Source organism: Acinonyx jubatus, chromosome B2 (assembly GCF_027475565.1).
Source record: "Acinonyx jubatus isolate Ajub_Pintada_27869175 chromosome B2, VMU_Ajub_asm_v1.0, whole genome shotgun sequence".
Classification (NCBI taxonomy): Eukaryota; Metazoa; Chordata; class Mammalia; order Carnivora; family Felidae; genus Acinonyx; species Acinonyx jubatus.
The window spans coordinates 143,255,367-143,273,408 of record NC_069385.1 but is presented as its reverse complement, the minus strand read 5'-3'; the positions used below and the strand labels follow the sequence as shown (position 1 = coordinate 143,273,408).

The window sequence follows — 18,042 nt, the reverse complement described above, 5'->3', positions numbered from 1 at the left end:
CTTCTGCTGGACAATAAGAAGGAATTTATTTGGTTCTGATGATCACTATTTTCTATTAAGTGATTTTATAATATTCTTAGTTTTAAGGAATTTTCACAATAATCTACTCATCATGCTCTTTTGAATTTAATAATACACAGTGATCTAAAAGCCTCAAAACCTGTATTTTGATTGGCTGTTATTATGTGACTAGTATTTTTTTAATCCATCTACTTGACTTTGTGCCGGAGTCCAGCTCCAGCGGGTCCAGGGGTTCCCGAAGGATGAACGGCGTCGGCGAAAAAGTGAAAATAAAACAAAACGAAAAAAAATAAAAAATAAAAAATTAAAATAAAAAGCTAAAATAAAAATGGACACAGACAACAGCAGTGTGTTGAACTGGCTGATTTATTGCAGTAAATGTGGCATTATATATGCTAGTGATTTCCTCGGAGCATACGTCAACTATGTTTTTCTAACATTACCTAACTTTGAAAATGTTCCTATGTATAAACGACCTTTAAGAAATAACATGGTGATTTTCCCCTAACTTTCCCGCATACCCTTTGATTATAGATTAATTTCTTACATTATTCCATTATGCATCTGCGTTTATCTATAATCTACAAAGCATTTGCTTTGCTGTTCTCGTGAAAGGCCCTCCATTTCTCAACACCTCAAGTGGAACAGTTACAGGGACATGACCTCCTAACCACATGAGGCCAGAACAACAATGTGTCTGCTTCGGTCCGAGGTGCCAGAAAGGGGCCGAAAAAGCCTTAGAAACCCATGCCTCACACATTCTCAGAGAGACAATGCACCTAGGAACCAATGAACCATTCTGTAGCTTAACCGACTAGGTTCAGTCATCATCTGGAATGCCTCCAGGGGGCCAGGTGGGCCTAGGGGTTGAAGTCACCTGTGCCCAGAGATACACTCCTGAGTTGCCGGAGTGGGGCTTTCAAATCCATATGTCTCTCTTTTACAGGCCCTCTTTGCTGGAAAACGTATGAAGCTATCCTTCCTGTAAGAAGAGGAGTCTCCATAGGGAATGGCGAAGGCTAAACGTAAGGCCACGCAATTTCTTGCGGAACCTTATTTTCTTCCCTAATGGTTCTTTTCCCAGGGGGCCTGCCGAGGGCAATTCCCCAACAGACAATATGCCAGGTAGTTTTAAGGCCAAATTACCTAAAAGCGGGAGGACGAGAAGCTTCACTGTTGGCGGGCCGCCCTGCAGTCACCAATCCGTCCACAGCCCGGGCCCTGCCACTCAGGCTGGGATAGCTCGGCTTCCAGCAACTTTGCTTGAGCTGAGCTGAATGAACCCTTCCTCAGACCAGATGACAAATAAGAAGCTTCTGAATAAATGCAGAAGAGGCTACCATCAGAAATACAATTCTTATTCCTCCCATTTTAAAAAGCAATTTTTTTTCCGATGAAACTAACATTCTGGCCTAATTTCATTTCAAAACCATTAACATTCTATTCTGTCTGTTTATTGCCAAACATCTGGGGTGAAAACTGAAATAAAAATTTACTCATTCATATTTTCCCTTGCATCCAGAAAGAAGATTAGCACTTTACAAATAAAATTGCCAAATAAATGCACAACGTTCAACTATAGATTTGGCAGGTTTTGTACATATTGCTGCCATGGAAATAAGTAACAAGACAATGCACAGAGAACATATGTAGTTCACTGCATTGGTCAGGTTTCTAGATTATTCTGTAGTAACAAAGGTTATTTCTGTGGTACTGGAGACCCTGAAAATTCAATAGTTTATAACAGCAGTAGTTCATTCCTTGACCACAATACATATCCATCCGTCATGGGTTAGTTGAGATTCTGCTCCACAAATTCTTTGTTCTGGAGCCATAAGCTCTACCTCTACCAGGTTATGCTGGCCTTATGGGGAAAGAAAAAGAAAAGGAGTAACTTAGACAATTACTCTTAAGGCTTCTGGTAGAAAATGGTATATGTCCGGTTCCTAAGCCAAAGCAAGTAATATGGCTGCATCTGACTTCCAGGTCTTAGGAAGGTATAATTCTCTCACAAAAAGGGAGAGCAAGTAATGGGGAACAATAATAAAATGTGGCACACCTTACACTATGTGGATTATGATTATTGCCTCATACATACCAGGGATTTAGCATCAGTTTCTTCCCTTGAGGATGAGTCAGTGGGTTCAAATCTTCATGTTATTGTTTATTGTTTGTAAGTGATGCTTGCTTACTATGTCTTAGGTCCTGTGATGCATTCCACTTACTCAGTCCTACTAAAATTATATCCCTATTTTGTAGAAAAGGACATTGAGGCTTAGAGATGTAACTGACAATTAAATCCATTGTCTAAGGAACTACTGAAAATGAAGGATAAAGTCTCAGATTGTACCCAGGCAGCCTAACTGTCAAGACTATTTTTGTTGGACCATCTGAATTTTATCAAGTCATACAACCAATAAAATAAAGGAGTTGGGTGAAATAGTTTCAAATCACCTTCAGTTTTAAAAATCTGTATTACTGCCGCACTCATAATATGTATTATTCTTTAAAAATTTTTGAATTTCTATGTTAAATATGTCTCTCACTGATTATAAAAACGCAAAGTAATCTCTGTTGAATCTGCTATGAAGCCCAGACATAAACTTAGTGGCACTGGTAGGAGAGCAAGACTTGGGCGTCTTTCATATACGTCACACTCTGTCACACTTCTGGGCAAACAAGAGGAGCTCAATCAATCTTCGTGGAATAGAATGAGTATATGAATTAAAAATAAATGCATGATGAAAGACGTGTCTCTGTGCATGCCCCACATCTACTTCCTTGACCCAATAGCTATTGGTGACTTAGTCACTACTCAATGACTTCATTATTTTTCTGGTTACAGAAATCTTCATTATGGTGGGCTTCCTAGGCCAAACTAACAGTATTCAACACCAATATATGTCTGCTCAGAGAAAAACTGAATTATCAGATATGGGAGGTTTACAACATGCATAAGAAAGCACTCTTCCTTGTATCCAAGATGCATGTATACCACTAAGTTATATTTAGTATGATGAAACAGATATTTTGAAGAATTGACAGCCATTAAAGGCAATATTACCACAGAAGTTATTTTTTTCACTTTCTAGCAAATAGCTGAGCATTTAGAGGCCAAGAACTATGTTTGCAAAAGATCTTCTGAGGTACTAAAAGTTATGTTCAAATAATTGCAATTATTGGAAAACCAAGAGTCAAGTAAGGGAAATGCATAAAAGAAAGTTGAAAACTTCATGTACAATGCAGATGGGTGTAAAATTTATATAAAAATTGAAGAAAATATATTTAATAGAAAAAACAGAGTATAGACATTAGGAACACACGAATGAAACATGATGAAAATAAAAGATATACTTACAGTAGCATCCAAGGATAACAAATATCTAAGAATCTAACAAGAGTTATGAAACACTTGTATAAATAAAATAATAAAATATACTTAGACATTTAAAAACAAAAATAATTTGAGAAATAAAGAATAGAAAATATGTTTAGTAGGTTGATCCTTCTATAAGTCAGTGAAATGTAAATCAAAACCAAAATGTAATGCCATTTCATTTGCTAAAAATTAAAAAGTGTGACAACACAAAATGCTGGAGATGTGTGTCCATGAGATCTCTTACACTTGCTATTGGAAGTGTAAAGCTTTGCACTCACTTTGGAATGTAACTGACATTATCTCCCACATCTAAAGACGCATGTACTCTACGGGCACTTTAATTTTTAGGCATACGTATAAAAGAACATCTTGCATATGCATAGCAGGAAATATATATAAACATTTCAGAAAAGTAATTCTCAAAATAGAAATAAATACCTGTCGTAGACTCTGGGTCTAGAGTTCTCTCTTGTCTAGCAAAAAAAAGGGATGCAGGATTGAAAGAGAGATGGCTAATGTCTGGGAAAAGGCAAGACCCCTGAATAAGGGTCCTTGCCCTGTTTTTATTAGGATCACAAGGCTTACAAACATGCCGATGGATGTGCACAAAGGGACAATGAATCTGTGAACATTAACTTGTGGATGTAAGGGAAAGGGGGTCTTGAAGATATACAGTGTTTGGGGTTTGGGTTAATACAAAACAAAATCCGGGTGCCGGCAGTCGGGAGGAGGGTTGTTTACAGTGGACATGAGGCAGCACCTCTGTTTTACCTTAGCTAGTTTAGGGGATGGGACAGATGGGGAAATTAACAAGGCACCTTTTCTTTTGTTAACCATCTCCACTCTGGGCTGCTTTGCCTGCAGCGCAGCGGTCCATAGTCCAATTCACCAATTTACCTAACTTGTCCCTATCCTCCTGTGAAAGCAGCTTTTCTGCCATAGTACTAAATTGGGGGTCTTCCTCCCTGAATTTCTAATATTGTTTATTTCATATACCTGTGTATTGGGGGCCTTTGCACCATTCCTATTTTAGGCGTTTGCCCCTCCCTCTCAATTCTGGGGACTCTGCACCCCCTCTCTATTTTGGGGTGCCTTTGCACCTCCCTATTTCTGGCACCTTTGTGCCTACCTATTCTCAGGGTGCCTTTGCACCACCCTATTCTTGGGGTGCCAATCTGGTTTACCCAAACTCAGGTGTGAGCATTTTATGCCTTTGTAATTCTTTATGCCTTGTTAACCCATTGGTGTAAGCCTGGGTAATCCCTAAGATTATCCCCCACAAACACCAAATGCCAATCAAAAGAAATGTATATGAGTCAGCTAAAAATATTAAAACAATAGAGTATTATGCCATAGTCAAAACACATAAAATTCAATGACATAAATTAATTTTAGCAATATGAAATTAAGTGAAAAATAAGAGTGTGAAAATATTTACAATAGGATACTTCTTATAAAGTTAAAAAATCAACTTCTAGGGATGCCTGGGTAGCTCAGTCCTTTAAGCAACTGACTCTTGATTTGGACTAAATTCATAATCTCACAGTTCATGATGTCGAGCCCCTGCTTGAGATTCTCTCTCTTCCTTCCTTCTCTTCTTCCTTCCTTCTTCTCTTCTCTTTCTGTCCCTCCCCTGCTCACACTTGCTCTCTTTCTCAAAATAAATTAAAAAAAACTTCTAACATGGTTATATATACTCTTTAGGCATATGTGAGGACATTATTTAAAAGAGAAAACATAAAAGGAAAGCAAGAAATTTTAAGTCAAGATGGAGAAACAAACAATAGATTCACCTTCTGTCCAAAAATAACAGCAACAATAACAAATACAAATAAGACATCACAGTGTTATAATGACATTAAAATGTTGAGTATCAGAGACAGAAAACAAAGTGAGCACTACAATTGTCCTTAAAGCCCTCTCAGTTTCTAAGTCGTGGTGTACAAAGGAAAAACTCAGAGCCTAGGCATTTCCCTGAGTTGAACAGGTGGATGTGGGAGTATACTGAAGCCAAGAAGTCTCAATGTCATAGAGCAGAACACAGTAGAGAAGAGAGATGCCCAGAGAGAGAATCCCAGGGATCTCCTTTGAGTATTCCATCAAGAACTGATCATAACATGCATGTGAGAAAACTACCCAAGCTCAGAAAAAGACTTACCTGAAAGAATTAGAGGAAAAAGTGCCAAACCTGCCAGAATGGAAAATCTTATAACTCAGGGGACATTAGTTCTAACACCCTGAAGCCTCTTGCCTCACTAATGGAGAAAAATAAACGTTAGGAAATGGAGCTCTGTGAACAGTTAGCAACACTTAAAAACAAAACCCAAAAAGATCAAACTATTTACAAATAACTTAAGCATGTCTCTAAACAAACTCAATAATATTTGTAAAATGTGAATCTATACTGCACTCAATAATGTAAAATCCAAAATGTCTGATGTCTAATTAAAGACACGTAAAGATGTAGGAAAACACACACACAAAAAACCAAAAAACAAAAATCCCCAACCAACTGAAATTGACCCAGAAATGACACTGATTAATAGACCAGGACACTAAAGCAAATATTATGACCAAATTTCACATGTTTTTTGAGCATGTGACATATAAAATTCATTAAAAGGTAAATGGCTGTTTAAAGGAAAAATAATGAACTCTACTGTCAGATTTATGACATACAGAGTATTAAATTATGTGAAAACAATAGCCCAAAGATTAGAAAGGGAGAAATGGAAGTATATTATTGTAAAGTTCTTAAAGTATTTTAAAAATATTATATTATCACTTGAAGTTAGACAATAGGTTAGGTTACTGTAAGGTATGCCCTAAAATGACATAAGAAAAATTATAATTAATAAGATTTTTAAAAAGCAACTTAATGAGAATCATAAAATATACACAGTTAATTCAAAAGGAGGCAGACAAGAGAAAAAAGAACAAAGGACACATGGGAAATGAAAAAAAATGTAGATGGTAGATTTTAACCCAAATATATGAATAATAACCTTAAAAATAAGTGGACCTAGGACTTTTGCTCCCTGGAAAATGGATTAGGGTACTTATTCTTGGTCCTCTCACTAAGTACAACTAAAAACTCTGGACGTTGTATTTAGAACAAATATAAGAGGACTCTAGAAAGTGGGAAGTAAGAAAACCAGATGGGGTCCTCAAGATATGAAGACTGACATCATCTGAGTTTCCTGTTTTTATATATTTTTTAAATTTATTTATTTTATTTTGGCCTTCTATGTGCCAGACATGGAACCGAAGGAGCTGGCAATCTTAAAATGTCATTGCATGCAGAAATGTAAACCCCTCAGAAGCTCACAGTCTCTCATCAAAGCACCAGAAAATGGGCAGCTGATTAAGACAGAAAACTTTGAGACGATAACTGCTCTATTCCAATCAAACACGACGGAAAAATATGGCCCCTTCCCTACCCACACCAGCGAAGTTGAGTGGGGCATCTAGACTTCCATCCGCGTTGGCTGTGATGGGGCAGCACTCCAACACTAGTGTTAGAGTAGTGTTAGAGAAGTGCCAGTGAGGAGCTGGGACTTGCCCCCTCCTTCAGATGACAGTAGAGAACACATGGAAGCTTGAACTCTTACCACTACCTGTAAGTATGAAGTATTTCATCTTTCCTGCTGGCTTTCTGTCAGGGGAGGCCTAAGAGAGTGTCAGGATTTGCCCAACACCCAGCAGTAACAAGGCTAATTCTTATGTGGTATCAGTAGAGACCATGTGAGAGTGGGAGTAATAACCAGGTACTGCTATTCCTCCCAGCTAAAGTAGCATCAAGGGAGTCTAGTGGGAAGCTGTGACTCCCATTCTCACTCAATGATAAGGAGGAACTTCCATTCCTCAGATGTCAATAGAGGCTGAGTTGAGAACCTGGAATCCTATCCGCAAATGGCAGAAACAAGGTGATAACCTCCGATCCCCTGCTGGACCAGTGTTAGAGGAAACCAGCTACAATAGCAGGTTTAAATCACATTCAGAGCATCATTAAATTACACGTAAATATCTAGGTTTTGATTAAAAATCACTTGTCATACTAAGAACCTGCAAGATCTCGAGTGGATTGAAAAGAAACAATAGACGTCAGCATTGAAATAAGAGATTGTTGGAATTATCTGATATTTTGAAGCAGCCACTCTAATGTACTTCAACTCCTAAAACAAATGGAAATAAAAGTCTTGGCACAGAAATTAGGATATAAAGAAGAACCAAATGGAAATTTTAGAACAGAAAAATGTGAAAATCAAAATGAAAAACTCAGTAGATCACTAGCAGAATAGAGAGGAGAGAAGAAGGAATCTGTAAACTGAAAAATACAACAATAGAGATTACCCATCTAAACAACGGTGAGAATTTTTTTATGACCAAAAACCAAATAAACAAAAAACAGAGCCTCAAGGACTTGTGAGAATATTACAACAACAAAAAAATGTAACATTTGTGTCATCAGAGTCCCAAAAGGACAAGAGAAAGATGGGTGGTGTCTGGGGTAGGGAGGTGGGGATTAAAAAATACTACAGGTAATAATGGTTGAAAATGTCTCAAATGTAGCAAAATACATAAACTTAGAAATTCAAGAAGCTTAAGGAATCCCAAAAGAAAATCTAAAGAATTGCACATCAAAGCACATCATAATCAAACATCTGAAAACTAAAGACAAAAAAAATATTGAAAGTGGAAAGCTTTACCAATGAGGGAAAAAAATTAGAATTCAGGAAGATTATTCATCAGAAAACAATGGAGTCCAGAAGAAAGTGACACAATGGTTTTGAATGCTAAAAGAAAAATCTGTCAACCAACATCCCTTTATCTGATGCAAATATTCTTTAAGAATAAGGCAGAAAGTAAAATATTCTCAGGTGAATAAAAATAAGTGAATTCGTCAACAGCATCTGAACCCTAAAAATAGTGACTAAATGAAGTTTTCTAAACAGAAAGTAATGATTGAAAAGGAATTTTGTAACAACAGGAAAGAAGAAGCGGCAACAAGAAGAGTAAAACTATGTATAAATGCAATATGTTCTCATTCTCAAGTAATCCAAAAATTATGGTTTACAACTTAAGCACATATAGCACTGTCTGATATAATCCTAACCATATGTAGTGAAAATATTTAAGAAAATCGTAAAGGGACATGAAGGAAAGCAAGGTTACTACCTTCACTCAAACTGGTAACGTCATTGTACAAGTAGATTAGGATAGGTTACGTATATGTAACTTAACACCCATAGCCCACCACTAAAAATAGGTAAGTGGACATATATATCGAAAAACACTATAAATAAATCAAAGTAGAACTCTAAACAATGTTCAAGTAACTGATAATAAGGCAGAAAAAAGAAACAGAGAAACAAAAAAGTAGAGAAAATAAAGAGAAAAGTAAAAATAAAATGGCAGACTTAAGCCCTGACATATCAATAATTACATTACATGTAAATGACCCAGATACATCAATAAATAGACCAACATTGGCAGGATGGAATAAAAAACATGAGCCAACTATATGCGATTTGCAAAAGGCTCACCTAAAATATAATGACATAGGTGGTTTGAAAGTAAAAGAATGGAAAAAGATATGTAGGCAGACACTAGTCAAAGGAAAGCAGGAGTATTCATATTAATATAAGGTAAAGTTCAGAGCACAGAAGTTCACTAGAGACAAAGTGAGACATTATACTATGATAAATAAACAAACCACTAAAAAGCATACAGAAATGTTTAATGTGCATGCAGCCACAGTTGCAGAATATGTAAAGCAAAAACTGACCGATAGAAATAAAATAATAGCCAAGTTCATAAATACAGTCAGATTTTTCAGCACTTTTCCCTCTTATGCATCCAGACAGAAATTCTGCAAAGATATAGAAGAAATCAATAATGCCATCATCTAACTTTATCTAATCAAAATTTACAGACATTTCTCCAAACAACTGCAGAATACAGTTTATTTTCAAGTGTTCATAGAAGATGTACTAAGCTAGATCGTCTACTGTATTTCTATACATAAATCAATTGTATTTCTATAGCACTAAGAATAACCACATGGACACCAAAATTAATAATACAGTACCATATATAATCACTCAACAATGCCATATTTAGTTGCACATCTAATAAAATATGTGCAGGACCTGCATGCTAAAAATTACAAACATTTCTGAAAGAGTTTGAAGATGTAGAGAGATGTACTACATTCATGGATTAAAGGTCTGAACATAGTAAAGATGTTAATCGCTCTCAAGTCAATATACAGATTTAACATAATTTCTGTCAAATATCAACATGATATTTTATACATATAAACAATGTTATTCTAAAATTTATATGAAAAGGCAAAGGAATTAAAATGGTTAAAATAATTTTGAAACAGAAGAACCAGTGGGAGGAACCAGTCTATTCAATTTTATGACTTGTTATGTACACATACTTGTAAAGATAGCATAATATTGGCAGAAGGATCTCTACATAGATAAATAGAACTGAATAGAAAACCCACGAAATTCACACAAATATGTCCAACTGATTTTTGACAAAGAGACAAAAGTAATTCATTGGAGGATATATTGTCTTTTTAATAAATGGTGCTAGAGCAGTTGTACATTCACAGGCAAAAAATGACACCTTACAAAGATTAGCTCAAAATGGATATAGAAGTAAATGTAATATGTAAAACTACAAAACTTTTCAAAAAAATACAGGAGATAATCTTCAGGATCTTGGGTTAGGCAAGGAATTCTTAGACATGACATACAAAGCACGATCCATAAAAGAGAAAAAAAAAAGATCAACTGGAACTCATCACAATTGAAAATTTTTTTTCTCTGCAAAGAAGACCATGAAGAAGATCAAAATGAAGGGAACAGAGTGAGAAGAAGTATTTTCAAATTATGTGTATGTTGACACCGCTAGCTACAATATATAAAGATCTCCTAAAACTCAATTGTAAAATAAGACAATCCAAATAGACTCTTGGCAAAAGAAACTAATAGTGATTTCACCATCAAATCAAATCAAATTGAAAAGATTTGAAAAGACATAACTAAAAAAAAAGACATACAGGTGACAAATAAACGCACGATAAAATGTTCAACATCATTACTTATTCAGGAAACGCAAATTAAAACCACAGTGAGCTCTACCTACACAAATATCACACTAGCTAAAATAAAACATAGTCACAACATCAACTGCTAACAGAGGTGCATAGAAACTGGATCACTCATACATTGCTGTCTGGAAGCCACTCTTTATTAGTAACTGGAAATAAACCAGATGTCCTCGATGAGTGAATAGTTACACAAACTGTACTACAACTCTGCTATGGAATGTCATGAAACAGTAATAATGAATGGACTATTGATTGAGACAATGGCATAGATGAATTTCCAAATAATTGGGTTGCAAAAAAAAGCCAGTCCCAAAAGATAACATGCAGTTGAATTTATACAACAATCTTGAAATAATGGAATTAGAGAAAAGAACAGATAGGTAAGTGGTTGACAGTGGTTAAGGAAGAGGTGGAAGGAAAGTGGTTGGGGCTGTAAAAGGTATGAAGGAACTTCTTTGTGCTGATGGAAATGTTCTGTATATTAAGTATACTGGTGTCATATCTTGGTTGTGATATTAAGTCATAATTTTGCAAGGTGATTCTGCTGGAGGAAATTTAGTAAAGGGCATGAGTATTTCCCTATATTATTTCTTATAAGTGAATGTAACTCTACAATACCTCAAAATAAAAGGTTTAATTAAAAACCATTGTATTCAAATTAAATAAAAAGCAAATGGTATGATTATCCCAGTTAGAAGGAAGATATTGTCAGATTAGATAATTTAGTGACCCCAACACATGATGTGTATAAGAAGCACAGTTTAAATTAAAGACAAATGGGCTCAGGTCATGATCTCGTGGTCTGTGAGTTTGAAACCCACGTCGGGCTCTGTACTGACAGCTCAGAGCCTGGAGCCTGCTTCTGACTCTCTGTCTCCTTCTCTCTCTGCCCCTCCCCTGCTCATGCTCTGTCTCTCTCTGTCTCAAAAATAAATAAACATTGAAAAAAATTTTTTAAATTTTTTAAAAAAGGAAGACATAAAAATTCTAAGTGCTTATAAAACTAATAATAAACCTTCAAAATATATAAAGCAAAAGCTGATGGAAATGCAAGAAGAAATAGACACATTTGAAAATATGATCAGAAATTTCAATAGATTATAGATTATTATAGAATATTCTACCTAACTACAAAAAGTGCACATTATTTTCAAATGAACACTGAATATTTATCTTAAATATTGAATTATTGAATTTTGAATATTGAATATTGAATATTATCTTAAAGATAATATTCTGGGTCACAAAACAAATCTCAAAATATCTAACATGATTCAAGTCATACAAAGTATTTTCTCCAAAGACAATGGAATTGTATCAGAAATAAATAACAAAAAGATACTGAAACATTCCCTAAATAACTGGAAACTGAAGAATATGGCTCTACATAAGTCATGGGCCGAAGAAGATATGAAAAGCTAAAAGTACTTTGAACTGAATGAAAATGAAAACACAACATATCAAGACATGTTGAATACCACTAAGGCAATATTAAAGGGAAATTTTATAGCACAAAATGCCTATGTTAGAAAAAAAAAGGTGTCAAGACAATTACCTAAGTTTCCAGCTTCCATAAATAGAAAAATAGAAGCAAATTGAACCTAAACAGAACTGATAGCAACAAATCAATAAAACCAATAAAAGAGAAATAGAAAAAAAAAAGAGAAAACAAAAGCTATTGTAGAAGATAAATAAAAATGGTAAATTTCTAGCCAGATTTATCAGGGAAAAAAGATAAAAATTACTAATATCAGGAATGAGAAAACTGATATGGCTATAGATTCTACAAATATTAAAGTAAGGGAATATTCTGAATAACTTAATGGAAATAAACATGACCGTTTGGAGGAAATGGACACATATCTTGAAAGACACAAACAACCAAAGCACATTCAAGATGAATCAGATAATCTGAACAGCCCTGGATCTATTAGATAAATTGCATATATGGCTAAACCTTCCCGCAGAAAATTCCAAGCCCAAATCGATCCAACATTGTGTTTTACCAAGTATTTAAAGAAGAAATAATATAGCAAAATGAGAGATGTCATGAGAAAGCTATAGTATCCATTCTTCACAAAATTTTTGCAAATGGAATTAGATACAAAGAGAGAGGATAATACAGTGACATCAAGTGGGGTTTATCTCAGAAATATGGGGTTGATCTAACATGTGGACAATAAGTCAATATAATTCACTGTATTAACAGACTCAAAAAATCCATCTGGTCTTTGCAATAGATGCAAGAAAAAAACAAAAACAAAACAACAACCCATGTTACAAAATTTAATATCCACACTGGATAAAAACTCTCAGAAAACTAGAAATATAAGGGAGCGTTTCCAACCTGATAAAAGGTATCTATGAAAACCCTGCAGCTAACATCATCTATAACAGAGAAATACTAAATGCTTTCTCCCTAAGATCAAGAATAGTAATAACAATAAATTGGAAGTTGAATAAAAAACACCATTTAAAATAACAACAAAAATATTAAATACTTTGGAAGAAGTCTGGAAACAAAGTGCGAAAGTTACAAAACATTGTTAAGAAAGTTTAAAAGCTAACCCTCAAAAAATTAAAAGCTAACCCTCAAAAAATTAAAAGTGACCCAGTAATTCCACTACTGAGTATTTACGCAAAAGAAACAAAAACACTAATTTGAAAAGATAGACGCACACATTGCAGCATTATTTACAATAGCCATGACGTAGAAGCAATCTAAGTGTCCATTGTTAGACAAATGGATAAGGAAAATGTGAGATATACAGATAGATAGATATAGATGTAGATGTAGCTGTACACATACACGATGGAATATTACTTGCCTATAAAATAGAATGAAATCTTACCATTTGTGGCAACATAGATGGATCTAGAGGTTATTAAGTAAAATAAACCAGATAGAGAAAGACCAATGCTGTATGATTTCACTCATAGGTGAAATCTAAAAATCAAAACAAGACAACACAAAATAAACACAGAAACAGACTCATAAATACAGAGAGCAAACTAGGGGTTGCCAAAGGGGAGGTGTGGAGCAAGGTGATGGCGCAACAGGTGAAGGGAATTAAGATGCACGGCTTCCAGTTATAAATTCAATGCGCTATGGCGATGAAAAGTACAGCATAAGGAATAAAGTTAGTAATATTGTAATAACACTGTATGGTAACAGATGGCAAGTACACTTATTATGGTGAACAACTGGGCAACACATAGGAATTGTTGAGTCAGTACGTTATGCACCTGAAACTACTATAATATTGTACGTCGACCACACTTCAATAGCATTTTTCTTAAAAAGAAAGTTTAAAACTCTTACAAAAAGAGGTAAATAAATGGAGCACTGTGTTCGTGGGCAGGAGAATTCAAGAGTGTTGAGTTGTAAATTCTTCTGAATAGATCTCTATAGGTTAGGGCAGGCTGATTATATGTTTCAGGTGGAAATGCAAAGATGTTAATGGAATCAAACGACTTTCTGATTTCAAGTCTGACTACAAAACTAGACCAATCACGAAGGCGTAGTTTTGTCACTGGGATAGACAAATAAACCAATAGAATAGGATGGAGAGTTCCAGAAATGAATCCAAATGTATACGGTGAGTTGATTTTTGACAAAATTTCAAATTTAATTCAGGGGAGAAAGAATAAGCTTTTCTAAATGGTGCCAGAACTGGATACCCAATTTAATAATGAATCTTGGTCTGTACTTCACATCATAGAAAAGGTATATCAAAATGGATCACAGATCAAACACATTGGTGCACCAACATCAGTACACCGTTTATTTGAAAGTTGCTAAGAGAGTAGATCCTAAAAGCTCTCAATACAAGAAAAAAGTATAACTATGGGAAGTGATGGATGTGAAATAATCTTATTGTGTTACATTGTGTATAACAATATATACATATGTGAAATCATTATGTTGTACACCGTAAACTTATACAATGTTTTATGCCAATTACATCTCAGTAAAGCTGGAAAAACACATTGGCAGTTTATTTTGTATCAATTATATCTCAATAAAGCTGCTCCAAAAGTGAAAGCAAGAAAAAGACAAATATATATTTGGGATGATATTTATTTACCCCTGTAGAGAGAGTGTGAGAGTTACGCATTGTGAGAGGTCACTGGTTAGCTGTATTTTACTTTTAAGGTATTAGCTTCTAAAAATATAAACAAACAGATAATAATCAAACAATTTTGGCCACTGGTTTGGGAAGTGGTTTATGGGTACTTTTTATGTTATTAGAAATAATAAAATAATTAGATATCATCAGAGCAGAACGGGAGTGTATTTTAAAGCAATGGTTGTAATGTTTAATCTGATTCTCTACCTCTGTCTTCCAAATCAGTCATAAGAAGAAGAAGAAGAATATTTTCCAAAGTCTATTCAAATGTTAAACCAGCACAGTAAATTAGGGCAACAGACTAAATTATCTTGGAGCAAGAGACTTTATATTTAATTCTACTTCAAGTTTTGACCTCGAGAGAAATCATGCGCTCCAGTTTCCTCAAGGATATGGTTGTAAGTATTTTGGCAGTTACACGTCAGGATATTTTTGTGTTTAATAACGGTCAACCTTAGTACAAGGAGAATGCCACGTGAAAAATCGATTTTTACAGTGGATTGCAGGATGCTGTATCTCACCTGTGACCTATGCCATTTCTTTGTGCATTCGGACACAAAACTTAACAATCTAGTCCACACAGAGTGGCCGTTAACGCCCTGACTTTTGGGAAAGGTGGAAAGATGTTAGCCTCATATTGCCTTATTTTTTCTTGTGGTGAAGGGTGGAGTGATGTGAGAATATGTGATGTTTTTCCGAGGTTTCTGGCAACTGTCACACCTCTAACCATGATCTCAACTGGAGGACCCGAGCCAATGATTTCCCCATTGGTTTTTTTCTCCCCCCTCAAATATATGGGCTTGTAGCAGAGCTTAAATCATGGCTTGGTAATGTATTGAAAGCCGTGACTTGAATAGCTCTGAAATGCTCTGGTTTTGCTAAAAGGGTAATGAAATAAATGAATAGCTACAGATTCTTCAAAACAGATGTCGGTGGAGGGCTTTCCTCATTGCACAACTCCAGGCAAAAAATGTACGTAGCTTACTATCAGACAGATGACCCTGAGTTTACAACCATTCAGCTTTCAATGGTTTGAGAAAAAAGCATATGTATCCGATTTCTGTGCAATCTTTTAGGTTCATTCCTAACTTTTCTCCAGGAGGAAAATTATTTGCTAGTTATTCAAGAGAACATTACATAAGCTTTCCGATTTTATGCATCTTTATACTTGACATTTGTAGTAGAATGATTTGGTAAAATGATTTCTTCACACATTTTGAACACGCACAAATAAGTTACTATTCATAATCTTGAAAATACTCAAAATCCTGCAAAAGAAATTATACAAATAAATTTCCATTTGTACCAGTTACTGTGGTGACCTTTTCCTATAGTTTTCCAAATAACAAGTGACTTAACCTATGTTTTCCAACAACAAAGACAAAATAAAAAACTCCAGTTGAGCAAAGAGCTATGCGACAGGGCCCAAATGTCCTTCCATACACTCCAACCCTGCCTGCTCCTGCCTCAGACCATGTGTATCCAGGTGGCCCTCCTGGTGGTGGAGTGCCTTGATCTCAACCAAAGTCACAATGGAAGAATTTTAATTCTTTTGTCATTTAATTCTTTTGCTGTAATTGACATTCGTCTTTGTATCTAATGCTTCATCATGTTTTTAATTATTTCCTTGGGTTAAGCAAAGAAATGCTTGCTAGTAGAGGTAGAATTGCTGTATTTAAGGACTTTATAATTTTTTTATGATATCACCTTTATTTTGACTAATTTCCCATCATAAAGTTATAATTTATACCTTATTGATGCTCAGTGAGAAATCTCTAACTCTGACCAGCATTGGGCTTTGTCATTTTTGCCACATTTAGTTGATTTATATAAAATAAAACCCAGAGAATTAAGTTGTTGGGCAGCTTGGCCAAGTGTCTTTCCACTACAGCTTTCATAAAATCCTCTCCAACTGACTAGCTTTTGAATATAAAGTTCAGTATTTATATATCAAAGTGTAATAGAAATAGTCACCAGGAGTGAATATTAACATTTAGCAGACATTCTTAACCTAGCCTCGAAAATTCAGCACCTTCTCTCTTTGTCAACTTGATTTCTCTTACTCTTTAACTTGGTAAATTCTATGTTCCTTAAGAAACAATTTTCAGTATGGACTGGTACCACGTAAGTGAATATACATTATTTATAGGAAGTCTAATAACTAACATGTGCTCCCCTACTAATCTGATAGCAATATAAAGTGCCCCACAGTGACAAAAATTCATTAGGATATTGCAAAGAAACTAGTGTTAAAATTCAGCAAGTCTAATAAAAATTCATATTGGATTAAACAATAAAAATGAAAATTATATTCAGGAAGAAACTAAACTTTGCTCTTTAAGCTTCTCAGCAGGATTGATAAATTACAATTACATGAATAGGGAAGAAGCCACATAAAAGAATGACGGTAGTTAGATACCCTTTCTACTAGAATTCTTGCTTTAAAAACATTCAACGACAAACTTGTGCACATGTACACAAGAGCACACACACACACACTTCCCTTCAACTCCAAATATTGTTTCCATTACTGCATAAATTTTGTTACCTTTTGTGGGATAGAACACATCTCTACTTTTCCTTAGTCCCATCCTGAGTGTCGGGTAGCTTATATACTCGATAAGCATTTTAGAGCAAGATGGCTTACATATATTTGTCCATAAACATTTATTTTTCTATGTATTTAATCATATCTTAGTTTTGAAATTAATTCATTTTGCCCCATTTCTCCCCTTTTAAAAAGTTTATTTATTTATTTTGAAGGAAAGAGAGAGGGGGAGAGAGAATGAGCCGGGGTGGGGGGGTGGGATGCAGAAAGAGAGGAGCAATCCCAAGTGGGATCTGTCTGACGCTGGGCTTGATCCCATAAACCCTGAGATGACCTGAGCCAAAATCAAGAGTTGGACGCTTAACCCACTGAGCCACCCAGCCCCCAATCCCGTTTATCCTTTTTATTTTCCTGTGGCGATGTGTTCAGCCTCTAGTTTAGTAATCTGTTCTGAAAATTCTATTACCGATGAGATTGCTAAGTAAGGTGCTATGAATCATGGGCTCAGAAGCATCAGTACTATCTGAAAATGTGGCTCAAATTGTATTCTTAATGGCAGCCTAATTTTAATGTAAGGAAGATTTATCATACCTTCTATGCAGTATTGACCAATTTAGGTGAATGGGGAGAAGGAGTTTAATTCAGAAATACCCTTAAACATTAAATTCTCCTACTTCGTTGCTCATATTCCTAAAGAGTTCTTCATTATTAGAATTATAGCAAGGGTATACACTGCACCTTCTTGGGTTCCTTAAATATTTGCATGTGGCTACAGCATGGCTACTGCCTCAGAATGACTTTCTTTCTCAGGCTCCATTTATTGACAGACATTTGG

At 35.2% G+C, this 18,042-nt stretch overlaps 1 long non-coding RNA gene across 1 annotated transcript; it reads left to right on the top strand.

The window, feature by feature from the left end:
- Nucleotides 1-270: 270 nt before the first annotated feature.
- On the top strand, nucleotides 271-16,518 carry LOC113593889 (uncharacterized). The gene is made up of 3 exons (XR_003414255.2): nucleotides 271-1,046; nucleotides 13,970-14,128; nucleotides 14,885-16,518. It is a non-coding gene; the product is annotated as an uncharacterized LOC113593889 (long non-coding RNA).
- The last annotated feature ends 1,524 nt before the right edge of the window (nucleotides 16,519-18,042 follow it).